This window comes from Cibotium barometz, chromosome 4 (assembly GCF_041138505.1).
Source record: "Cibotium barometz isolate CiBa-2024 chromosome 4, ASM4113850v1, whole genome shotgun sequence".
Lineage (NCBI taxonomy): Eukaryota > Viridiplantae > Streptophyta > Polypodiopsida > Cyatheales > Cibotiaceae > Cibotium > Cibotium barometz.
Window position 1 is genome coordinate 31,513,660 of NC_141049.1, and position 13,353 is coordinate 31,527,012.

At 40.0% G+C, this 13,353-nt stretch overlaps 1 pseudogene; it reads left to right on the top strand.

Moving 5' to 3' along the window:
* Nucleotides 1-13,317, top strand: part of LOC147639157 (uncharacterized) — a 31,433-nt pseudogene extending 18,116 nt beyond the window's left edge.
* Nucleotides 13,318-13,353: the final 36 nt, after the last annotated feature.

A 13,353-nucleotide genomic window follows, 5' to 3' on the forward strand; every position in this document is an offset into this window, starting at 1 on the left:
TGGCTACAGCTAAAGGCTGGTTTTTACATGAGATGGATGTAAAAAATGTGTTCTTCCATGGTGACTTATAAAAAAGAAGAGGTATATATGGATCAGCCACACTAGGTTTTGAGGATACAGGTCACCCAGAGTATGTGTGTAAGCTTTGTAAGGCCTTGTATGGGCTGAAGCAAGCTCCACGAGCATGGCATGACAAGGTTTGTTAAGTATCTTGTCACTATTGGTTTTCATATGGCAGATGCAAATCACTTTTTGTATGTGTGCAAGAGTGATAAGGGTATTGTGATCATCACCATTTATGTAGACGATCTTATTGTGCTGGGGGGTGACAACTTGGAAGATATTGAGCATGTGAAAAGTCTTCTCAAAAGGAAGTTTGAGATGAAGGATTTGGGAGATCTGCGCTACTTTTTAGGAATTGAGGTCATTCGCACACCTGAGGGTTTTTGGCTGTCATCACAGAGAAACTATGCATTGGACATGTTGTCCAAGTATGGGATGGCTGATTGTAAGCTAATATCGGTGCCATTGGATCAAAATGACAAGCTTAGTGTAGATGCAAGTTATGTGTTGGAGTATCCCACTATGTACAGGAAGATTGTGGGTAGTTTGATCTATGTCACGATCAATAGGCTAGATTTGAGCTACATTGTTGGCTTAGAGAGCTAGTTTATGTAGGTTCCGTGCAAACCACATCTTGATAGTGTACGACACACATTTCGGTATTTGAGGGCCATTGATGATTATGCATAATTTTATGTAGCAGGTGTATCATTGGAGCTATATGGGTACACAGATGCAGATTCGGCAGGTAGCATCTCAGACAAGAGATCTACCAGTGTATTTATGTTTTCATTGGGGAGTGCTGCTATGACGTGTTGAAATATACAAGTGAATAGGGTGTGTGCAGGAACAAGCCCTTGGCTAGAGGCTATAAAAGAGAATCTGTAAATGTGAGAGAAGTTATGAAAAGGTGAGAAGTATCTACTGGGAGAGAGAATAAAGGGTAGCATGAGGAGATTTAGGAGGTGTGGAGATATTCTAGGGAGGTGGAGAGATTTAGGAGGTGGAGAGAATCAAGGAGAAGAGGTGAAGTGAATCAAGAAGAAATCAGTGGGATTTAGGAGGTGTGGAGATATTCTAGGAGAGGTGGAGAGAATCAAGCAAAAGAGGTGGAGTGAATCAAGGAGAAATCAGTGGGATTAGATGCTTGAATGTAAACTCTATAAATTGAGGCATTGGCCTAATGAGAATTTGCTGGTTTTTGATTATCCATGCCTACATTAAGCTATCAGTTAATTGCTCTCTAATCACGTCTTAATTATCATCTAATCTCTTTGTTAATGATATTGATTCCAGCATTTGATTCTAGCATTTGATCCACCATAGCTCATCACATTGCTGTAATTTTAACATGGAGCAGCAAGAAGAAGCAGCCCACAGTTGCCTTTGTTAATGATGTTGATTCTAGGATTTAATCCATCATACCTCATCACATTGCTGTAATTTTAACATGGAGCAGCAAGAAGTAGCCCACAGTTGCCTTGTGGAGCATAGAGGCAAAGTACAGAGGAGCTGTGGTGGTAGTGTGTGAGGTAGCTTGGTTACGCAAGCTACTTGTTTGCTGATTTGGGGTTGCATGTGGAGAGAAAGGTTGTCATATATTGTGACAATCTTAGTAGTATACACTTGGCCAGGAACCCAATTTTCCATGCACAGACAAAACACATTGAGGTACATTACCACTTCATCAGGGAGAGAGTCTTGGCAGGCGACATCGACTTGGCCTACGTAAGTACACAGGATCAGATTTTTGACATCTTCACAAAGGCCTTGGGAGCTAAGAAGCTTCGTAGATTTTGAGATATGCTTGGAGTTCATGAGCTGGAGTTGAGCGTGAGGGGGAATGTTGAGATGTCAAGCTCAACATGAGTTAACACTCACGAGGTGCCTACATGACTTTTCGACATTTATAGCACTGGCAGGTTTGGTAGCTGGCACCGACATATCTTCGCTAGAGATTCGACAGCTGGATTGCACCGACTAGTCCACATCTACTCACTCCTCTTAGTGTGTTCACATTATGGCCTGCTTGTATATACTCTATTATGTGTGTTAGTCACTTTATCTTCTTTGTAGACCTCTTTTGTTGTGGAGAAGAAGAATTGTCAGCCTCTCACCTTGTGTGTTCTCTTCTAGGGTTTGTGTGTGTGTGTGTGTGTGCTTGTGCAGCAAGAGCTCAAGCTCTCTTCTCCCCTACATCTTTTCAGGTGGTGATAGTAAGAGATCCAAGATTAGCTAAAGTGTGCTTTACCTCCTTGTTGGGAGTGGTAGATCATGGAAGTTCTAGAGTAATGGTCTTTGCGTGGGAGTGTGGGAAGCACCTAGACACCTAGTGTCATTGTAAAAGGATCCAGGGCCAACATCATGCCAAAGGCATCAAAGTGCATGATGTCTCAAGGCCAGTAAATAGGCGTGATAAGGAGTTTTGCTTTGGACGATGCATGGCTATCCTAGGTTCTCTTGGTGGGCTTTGGGCTTATGCATCACCAACATGTGTCAATGGAAGGCCTAACCTTTGAGATGATTTGTATCAAACTTAGACCTACCTTCTACCAAAGCTTACATCATGCTAATAAGTAGACTGTGGGTATTAGAGGAGAGGCCAAGGTAATACATGTTTGGCGTTAAGATATCTTGTAGGTGTGCCATTGTATCAAACTTAGACCTACCTTCTACCAAAGCTTACATCATGCTAATAAGTAGACTGTGGGTATTAGAGGAGAGGCCAAGGTAATACATGTTTGGCGTTAAGATATCTTGTAGGTGTGTCATTGGGCTTATGCATCACCAACATGTGTCAATGGAAGGCCTAACCTTTGAGATGATTTGTATCAAACTTAGACCTACCTTCTACCAAAGCTTACATCATGCTAATAAGTAGACTGTGGGTATTAGAGGAGAGGCCAAGGTAATACATGTTTGGCGTTAAGATATCTTGTAGGTGTGCCATTGGTGGAAGAAGGTAGAGTGACTCTACCCATGGAGAATAGAGTGCAGCCTTTGGAGGAGCTAACTAGCACAGTAGGAGGCCCATGAGGCAAGTAAGGTCAACCACCATGACGATGAAGGGGATTTGTCTAGCTCACTCCCTTACCACAAAATGGAACGAATTTCCCATGGAGGAGAATTTAGGTTTGAAGAGGTGGGTTTAAGGAGGAAAGTGCATAACCATTATGGAACTGGTTGGGTTCTTATCAAGCCTTTAATGCAACAAGTTGGATATTATGAGAAAAATCTTGATCCTCTTAGGGAGCAGGAGAAATGACACTCATCAATGGAAATGGCACTCATTAGAGGAGGTGTTAAAGGAGCTTGTGGAAGTCCTTAGGGTGGAATAAGTAGTGGGTTAGAGGAGGAGGTGTTGAAGAAGCTCATAGAAGTCCTTAAGGTGGACTGAGCGTTCTCCTTGCTCACTCTAGCATCTCCACACCAGAGCTAGAGTTGAAGAGGCATCATGAAAGAGGCATCATAGGATCTACCTTAACCTACCAGAACGGATAGCCTCAGAGGTGGAGCACCCAATGGTGGTTGTGGATATAGAATCCTTGAGTGTGTTGGAAACATTTTTGGGAAAGACAAGTGTGTGGTTCTTATAGATCAAGGTAGAGCTTGTTATGGGTCCTTTGTCTAGTGTGGAGGAGAAGCAATCCACAACCAACTATGAGGTTGATGATGGTACGTTGGATGAGGTTTTGGTTGATTTGACCATGATAAGTGCTTATCAAAGCCCTTCTCATAGTTTTGGTGCTGATTTTCAGGTTTATTATTATTTACACAAGCTTGAAGGCTTTATATGATGGAAATGCAGCCATAGGTTATCGTTAAACATGAGCATCTAGTTGTTTTGGGCAGATCATCATGTGGAGAGTTTGGGTGATGAGGTAGTGAATTGCTTGGGTCTTAGAGGTCACATGGAGATGATGGGTAAGTAAATGAACTTACAAGAAGAACCATCCTTGCCATACATTCCTCCATACCCTCATTGCACACCAAGAAGGAAAATTGAAATGAAGGAATGTTAAGAAATATGGTACCATGGAATACAAGGAAGGTAGGGAGTGAGTGTAAGTCTAGTAAACTTCCACATGAGGAAGCAAGAATTGTCCCACATGAGCTAACAAAGCTAAGATATATCCACCTCATATAAAAGGAGTCACTTTTAAATCAAATAAGATCTAAAGTCTTTCTATGAGTACGAGTCTCAATCTTGTAACCTAATTGAACTTGAGTCTAAAGCTTAATTAGTTTAGTTTTTCATCATCATGTGTGTACTTAGGCAGCATCCACCTTAGCTTAGGGTTTTGCATCATCTCTTTAGCCCAAAAGCTAGGATTTAGCTTTAGGATTGGTCATTAGCAAGTAATTAAAAACTAGTTTAGAGTTCGTCTCCATTCGTGCTAATTGATCAAATTGAGGTTAGGTATTAGAGTAGCGAGGAAATTTCTTCAACCTAGAGAGAGCAGAGAGCTTTGAATTCTTTCTCATTGTAACAACTAACGAGTCGCTTCCAGCAAAAAGGAGAAGAAAAAAAGAAGAATAGAAGAGAGATTCTATTGGCGCCTATAGTAGCTACGCCAAAGCCATAATAACTGTAGCCTATGTTCAGACTCAAGTTCAGTTAGGTTATAAGATTGAGACTTGTACTTATAGAACGACTTGAGAGCTTGCTTGATTTGATTGTTTAAAAGTGAATCCTTTTATATGAGGTGGGTAAATCCACATTAGGACTGGAAATCAAAAAAAAAGGGAAAAGGGCCTTGTATTAGCTCCATGACGATTAAAGGAGGATTAGCTCTGGGTGAATAAAAAATTGTCGTGTGTGGTCTAATGTTACATTTGACCATCAACTACTTTTGCATGTCTATCACTAGTTTTGGTAAAAGTTGAAGAATCGGCTCCAAATTTGTCTCCAAATTCAAATTCAAAATTTCCCGCGCCCCAAATCTTTAAAGGGATTTGTATCTTTTTTATTTGTTTGTTATTCATTGTTGGTCTTGAATGTGGTGAAACTATTATTACTATTTTAAACGTTTTTCACTCTTCTTTATTCTCTCGTCTTCTTTATTCTTTGCTTCACAAAAAAAAATAGCGAACTCAGGTTCTTCATCTTGACATCCTTCGAACCTGATACATGCCATAATAGTTCACAAACAGGTTGAAAGTGGAGAATGGAAACCAATAACATACAAGGTCCATGACTGTGGGTGATCAGGCTTCCATCCTGTAAAGGTCCCCACATAATCAAAAGATGCAAGAGAGAAAATGTTCAATTCCATTAGAAAGGACGGATCTTAGAGTTCAAAATAGGAGAGGATAAAAAGTGGTATGCTAATGTGCAACATGTCTACACACCAAAGGAGATGAACTTAGATCCCTCAACAATTGAGCGACCAATTCTTGCACATTGTAAGTATTCGAGAGCTATCATTAATGTTTCATTTGGTATGTGTAACTTATTTTAAATTTATGGTGCAGATGTTTTTCCATCAACCAGCATTGAGTAGCGACCCATTGAATCATTTTCAAGTTCATTCAATGTAATGCACACTGAATTCGGCAACATTCTATATCCTGATCAACCTTCTGCATTTTTCATAAAGAAAGGATTGTACCTCTGCAATGTAAACTATATTGTTTAACCTTGGCCCATAGTATATGGAAGTTTGGAAGAAGTTCTTGTACCAACACTTCATACTCTTATTGATCGGGAAACTATAGACAAACAGACTATTCATGTTTTGAGGTCAAATATGTTGGTTGATATACACTCTTCAATGAAAATTGGAAGGATTTCAAAGAGGGTAAAACTTTCATGGTTTCTTCCTCTTCACATATTTGGGGCATGCTTTAGTAAAGTAGGGATGCATAGAACTAGGACAATGTGGCTTCAAAAAAATGTTGAAGCCTCAACATTTGATGATTTTCTTGGAGAGGAATGGAAGGTAAAGGAGGACATACACAAAGGGGATCTATTTATGTGTTGGGCATGCAATCTCATTGATCTTGTCATACCAAATTCAACGACAAACACTTTACATGAGCTTCCAATACAGGCGATGGAAGAAAACACAAGGTAATTGGGTTCCATTGGGTTCAAAGGAGATATGGAACAAAAGGATTTACAAGAATGGCTTAGTTATGGTGAATGCAAGGTCTTGCCAATGACTTCAAAGTGGACATTAAAAGATGTTTGTGTAGCCTTGGAATTCATTCTAAGCAATGAATCAACATAATTTCTTTTTTGTATAAATGAATAGAAAATTGGCAAAAGATCAAAGAAGACAATTTATTGCACTAATATTCCTATATTAGCAGATGCATTCTTCTCTCTTTGAAACATTTTGTACTCCTCTTTTTTTGCAATGCAGCTACAATTCATCCAAGCAATATTTTAAAACATGTCTATAAATGTGAGTTATCAATATGAAAATTTACCCAAAGAATCCACCTTTTTTTACCCATGGAATCTACCTTCTTGTTTGTAGATTTTCTTGAAGAGGAAGGTTTTATTGATGATTCAGAAGATGATTTCTCAATTCTTGATAAAGATACTGTCAATTTCATTGAGGGAAAGGGTGCACTTAAAGTATGCTTACAAAAGGCTTTGGAGTACCAACCACCTATAGAAAAGCAATGTTTTGATACACAAGAAAGAATTGGTATCTTAGGTATGGGAAGAGACTTGAACATTCCCAAAGCCTCAGGAGACCAAATAACAGAGCCTCATGAGGATTATTCAAGGGGCTCAATCAACCTCTAGGATGAGAAAAAAGTCCAACAAGATAAGGCAGCAAAGGTAAGTTATCTTGTATTTTTCCCTTTCATTTAATTGTAGTTAAGTTATTTAATTGATTTATTCTTTCACAGATTGTAATCTATGATGAAGATCAATTCCTTGCAAGATCTGGATGAAAAAGGCTCAAAGTTAGAAAGGATTCTTCCATTTCTCATTTTCTTCCAAGATATCTTTAGAGTTTATCATGCAAGGTTTTTAAACTATCCTTCTATTCCTCTTCGTGCATTCAAAACTTTATCAAGATACACAGCATATGCTCATGTTCCAATGAATACAGAGAAAGTTCTTGTTCTTGATGAGCTACCATTAGGTTTTTTGGATATAAACCAGGATTTTGGAGATGTAGAGCATCCTATTTTCTTTATTTCTTAGCATATATTTAGGGAGCAAACACCAATGTTCATTGCTGCCTTAGAGTATCAAAAGTCAAAGTTTTGGAGGTCCAAAGGCAAGGTAGAAGAGAAAAAATGTATTGAAGGTGGTGAAAGTAGTAGCAAAAAAGGGAAAAGGAAGCTTTTTGGTTCATAAGTCTTGGGAAAGTGATTCCAAACAGATATGTATATACAGATGTATTCACTCATATATGTGTTACATAGAAATATCATTCAACTTCTTCATTGTTTTGATGGATCTCTCTCTCTTTCAGTCTTCGAATATGCTTTCTATAAAATGTATTGAGCATCTCACAAAATTAATTTGCTTTTGTTGTTCCACCACCATGAGGAGTTGTCCTGATAATGAGATTTTTCCATTCCTTATGTTTTCCATACTGCAAGTGGTGGTCCATAGGTCTCCATAAAAAATACACTGTGGTTCAGTAAGATATGCTATAAAATAAAACAAACGGTGTCATGTTAGGTATTTAACATTTTATTAGTTGCGTCATGTTAGGTATTTAACATTTTATTAGTTGCGTCATGTTAGGTATTTAACATAATTTAGCACATATAGTTGTAGCTAGATAAAAGGTAATATCCTTTTTTGCCTATGCTTTCTTCACAATGGAGTTTACAAGAGCTTTGATAGCTTCTTTCATTTTTTTATATAATCTCCTTCAGCCTTAGATTATCAGAGAATCTTGACAAAAGTATTTAAATGCACCCATACTTCCATTTTATTTGTGGCCATTGTTGGATCACTTGCTTGATTTATTGTGCATTCGCATAACTCTTTCTACACTCCCAAACTGCATTCAATTGTTTACCTTCAAAGTTAGACAAGAACTTCCTTTCCTTTACTCCACCCATTGAGACATCAGCTATAATATCACCATTTTCTACTACTGACTACTTTAAGTCTTTCTTAAGCTCCACATGACCTCCATGGAAACCCATCTTTGATAACAAAGCCTTACATTTTTCTATGCATGCATCAGACAATTCACTTAATCCAGGATCTCCCTTGTTTTTGATTGAATAAGTGTAGTCAAAGTAAAGTCTGATTAGTTTATCTATTATTCTTAGCTCTGCATATAAAGTACATATGTGAACCCTTTCAAGGTTAATGGGTAAGATAAGATCCCAAACTAGTAACGGTTTTTGCTTGCTTTTTGTTTTTTTCCCAGACTTCTCTTTAGCTTGTTGTTGTTGGCCTCTTGTTTGTTAGTTTTCTACTTTTTAAGGAGGTTGGCTTGAAGCTTCTTGTATCAACATCACTTTGTCCCTTGATGGAGGTAGGCTTAGGTTCCTTGATGTGTCACACCAACAATTATCTTTTTGTCCTTTCGTGTAGTATAGGCATGGGTATGCTGCATTTGGACCTGGGTTTACTCCAAACATGCATTCAAGAGCTTTCACGTCAGCACTCATGTGCCATTCTACAGGAATGAACCAATGTTCTCCACTATAAGAGGCTCTCCTTTATTCTAAGCATCTATGATGTTTGGAATATCACTGTGTGTGAAGAGCCATTTAAAAGTCTCTTGACTCTCATTTGGAACCTGAGCTACACCTATCCACCACAGCTCATTTTCAGATTAAACATTGCAATATAATGTGTCTCCACTCATACCAATTGCATAGTTTAAGGCTTTTTGCATCGATCAAATACTGATTCTTTCCATTTTTTGATGTTTGAGAACCTGTGCCTCATCTAATTTCAAAACAAAAATGAGTTTACCACCTGTGTTCTCCATTGACATTTCATACACCTTCACCATTGCAGTTTGGACTTTTTTAACATCAACCCACATATTATTATACTCATCATAATGAATTGAGTGCACATTTGTCACATTTTTCTTTTTCTTTTTTGGGAAGTGGTTCTTCAAAGGCATGCAAGCTAAAATGTGTCTATACTCACCAAGCACTTCTATAATAGTCATATTATTTTGATTCTGTCTTTCTACTACAACTTTGTGTGGACAGGGAAGACCAAACACACGTAAATGATGTGGTCTGATGCAATTTACCAATAACTTGGAAATAGCATGAGAACCATTTCTGCAGAACCCTCTGAGAAAGGAAAGTTTTTTTTTTCGCAAAAGGAACAGCCGTATGCTTGTGAGTGAACGGGCGTATGCACACAGACAGGGATGGGAACGGGTGTTCGCTTCTCAAGGAGAGAAGGAACGAACATTTGTTTCTTGATTGGCACAAACGTGCGCTTTAGAGATGACGAGATGGAATGGGTGTTCACTTCTCAAGGAGAGAAGGAATGGACCTTTGAAGTTAGGTGCAGAGTGGAACGGGTGTTCACTTCAGATGGGAAGGGAACGAGCGTTCGAAATGATGTGCCGACTGGAATGGGCGTGGCAATGTGATGCCATGGGCGTGCGCTTCAAAAACAAAATGGAACAAGCGTACACTTCTCAGGGAGAGAAGGAACAAACATTCAAAGTTGGGTGCAGAGTGGAACAGGTGTTCACTTCAGATGGGAAGGAAACGGGCATTTGAAATGATGTGCCAACTGGAACGGGCATGGCAATGTGATGCCACGGGCATGCACTTCAAAAATGAAATGGAACAGGCATACGCACGTAGGAAAATATTGGAACGGGCATACGCACGTAGGAAAATAATGGAACGGGAGCTCGCTCTCGAAGTCAAAAGTGAACGGACATTCGGCAATTCAGGATTAGAGAAGACACGGGCGTGGCAAAGTTTGGAATGGACATGCGCTTGGGAATGTACGGTCGCGGGACTATTAGACTGGGAATTTTCCAAATTTGAATGGGCTTTATGGCTGTAGTTCTAATTGCCACCCTAGATATCCTCTGACAGTACAAAATTCCCCTAGATTGAATGCACTTCAATGCTCTTTATACCCAATTAAATGCATTTAATCTAGATTTAATGCTTCTAGCAAAATTAGGCAGTAGATCTTGCCAAATTTGGTTGCAGGCGGAAGGAACGAGCGTGGCAGATTTGGCACGAGTATTCCCTAAAGAGCGAAGAGATGTATACTTCTCTCAGAGATGCCTGGCAGAATGCAATTTTGCATGTGATTTTCCTCCTTCTCCTGGTGATTCAGGTGTCTTCCCAAGGATTCTTTATGATTTTGTTTTTACAAGGGGCTAGAGCTAGTCTTTATTGATGCCTATAATGCATGGTTTAAGCTAATGAATCGAAACTAATTAGATGATTAAACAAAAATGTAAACATGAAGAAAGAACATAGAAATTGAAAATTGCTTGAATGTTAAGGGCAAGGTAAGAGCACTCACAAGTTTCTCCCTACTCTCGATGAAGATTCGAATGCTCCGATACTCGATCAACAATCCAAAATCCGGGTAATCTCCAACAAAACACAAAACAAAACAATGTTAATCATCCTATCAATGGATTTGCACTCCAATCGGGCTAAATCAAAGACTCTAGCTAATGAATCATATGAAGGACCCTAAGCTAAATGCCTTCACCGGCAGCGGTGCCAAAAATGTTAATGGATAGCATACTTCCTCACACACACAAGAGAAAGAAGAAGAGAAAGGTGTATACAAGGGTCGAATCCGGTGAATGGCACTTAGCCAACCGTATGAGGGTTAACTCCCTGATGTGAGGCCGCTAGGGGCTCACTCCACACTCTCGTTGTGTCACCCAAAGAGAGATCCAAGGCTAGGTAATGAGCAAGAGGGAAAGAACTATGGAGAGCTCAATCTCTACCTCATGCCAATCGTATGCGAATGGGGCATGGTAGATAGGAATGAGAAGGTATAAGAGAAGAGAAGGGAGAGCACTGTCATTCCTACTCACATACACCAACAATCCAAGCAAGAAAGCCACAACACAAGCAAGAAAGCAAGCATAAACTCAAAAGAGAGAGAGAGAGAGAGAGAGAGCAAGACTCAATTGAGACAAATGGGATTTTCCCTTTTCATATTTCATGAAATGTCTTATACATGAGCTCATATTTACAATGTCCAGCCACCCAATTACAAATGGGGGCCCAAAACTAGTCTTCCTAGTTTAACTAGCTCTATGTACATCAATTCCTTATGATCGGCATTACATAAGCCATAAGCTCGGTCATCCCATGTCTCTTTTACAATAAGCACTTAGCGCGGTTACAAAAAGATGAGTTACAAAAAGGCGTGTGGCCGCCTGAAAGGTCATGTTAACCAAAGTGGTTAACATGGTGTTAGATGCAACACCATTAAGCCTAAGCTATGGCTTAATGGTGTTGCATGACATGGCAATCACCACTATACTGGCATCGTGGTGTTATCGTTGATGCATGGCAATCACCTTGTCCTTGCCACTTCCCTTTGTCATTGCCAACACCTTGTCCTCTCTTCCCTTTTTTTTTTTTGCAATAGTTTGTCACAATATGGGACCATATGCTATTTTATGGCTAGTTTGCACCTAAACTTCAACCGTTATGCCTTTTCATGGTTGGTCTATTTAGGTGCATTGGAGTGGTGTGTGGTCTACCACTATGGATTTATAAAGCCATGACAATCATCACACATACCGATATGTGTTGGTGATTGAATGCCATGGCTTTATAAGCCATGGCAATCACCACACATGCTAGCATGTGTTGTTCATCATCCGACATGCCCCTACCATCATCTAGCCATGGTCTCAAGCCATGGCAATCACCACACATACATCATGTGTTGTTCATCATCCGACATGCCCCCATCATCATCCGGCCGTGCTCTTGCCTCCTTTAGGGTAATAAAGACGCATTCTAGAGTTGAGTAGTTCTTCTTGAACCATGCCTCTCCTATGGCCTTCTACTAATGTATCATTGCCAAAGAGATAATAGGGTCCAAGATCTTTGATTGGCCCACCCAACCCTACCTGGCTTGTCGGACATGGGGTGATTGCATTCATGGTGAGCTTGATGGCATTCAAGGTAAGGCACAGACCTACGGGCCATAAGAGTGTTCTTTAAAAAAAAGGTGAAGCTCGGGAGATAGCATAAGATAGTGTTGCCATATATATAGGCAGTGATGTGTGTGAACACACTTAGGACCGCCGGGGCACTTTTTCCCTCTTTAGGAGGTTTTTTCCCCCCAGCTTGTATATACACCCATTATTCTAGGGCTAACTTATCTTTGTACATTGACACAATCTAATACACTGTGTGGTATGTGCATTCTTGCTTCTTCTTCTCCAAGCTTTGTGTGCTTTCCTGCAACCCTAATTCCAACAATTGGTATCAGAGCAGGCATCGACTCCCAGGGCTACGTCGCTAGCACCATCCGACTCACGTTCTCCGATTGAGGTGAGCTTTCACAAGCGCTTGTTGCAGGTCCCTATACTTTGCAGATATACGCATAGGGCTTTGCGTTCTCAGAAATTACATCTGAGGTCGTTTCGGGCTCTGTTTTTGTATTACAAGCTCTGTACATGTGTTTTCGTCATTTTGTGTAGAAATTTTGACAGTGTAGTTTTTTTGCAAAACAGGCATACGTATTCTATTGTGGACCGTGCTACATAGCACGAATTGTTTTCTATTTAGTCTTTGCTTCATTACAGGTAGCTTTTGCATCAGTTTCAGTCAGTGGCCATGGCTGATAACAACAATGATGTATTTCGCATGTTGTCACTGCTGATGAACAATTGGATGGAGACAGCAACTACCCACTTTGGGCATACATGATGCAGCATGTTTTGGTTGCAAAAGGAGTGTGGAACATTGTGCAGGGTATGGATGTATGTCCAGGTTCTGTGGATGTACAATCTGTTGAGGATGTTACAGGTTCTAGCAGCTCTACTGTTGCTGCTGTTTTACCCACTACTGAACAAGCTCGTTGGGATGGTAAAGATGCGTAGGCTCATGCCTTGATTACACTTTCTATCAAACATAACATCACTCCATATATTCGTTCAGCTAAAACAGCAAAACAGGCTTGGGATATTCTAGCTGGTTTGTATGCAGGTCGACGAGGCAAAAATCTCTTTACGCAGGTTGCCTCATGAGACAGTAGATGTAGACGAAGACTGGGAAGCGGCTGCAGGTCCCCCTATATTGGAAGCGGATGGGAGACCTTCAGTAGAAGGGAAATAAGAAGATCGCCAATCAACTTGAATGATGTTGGTGATA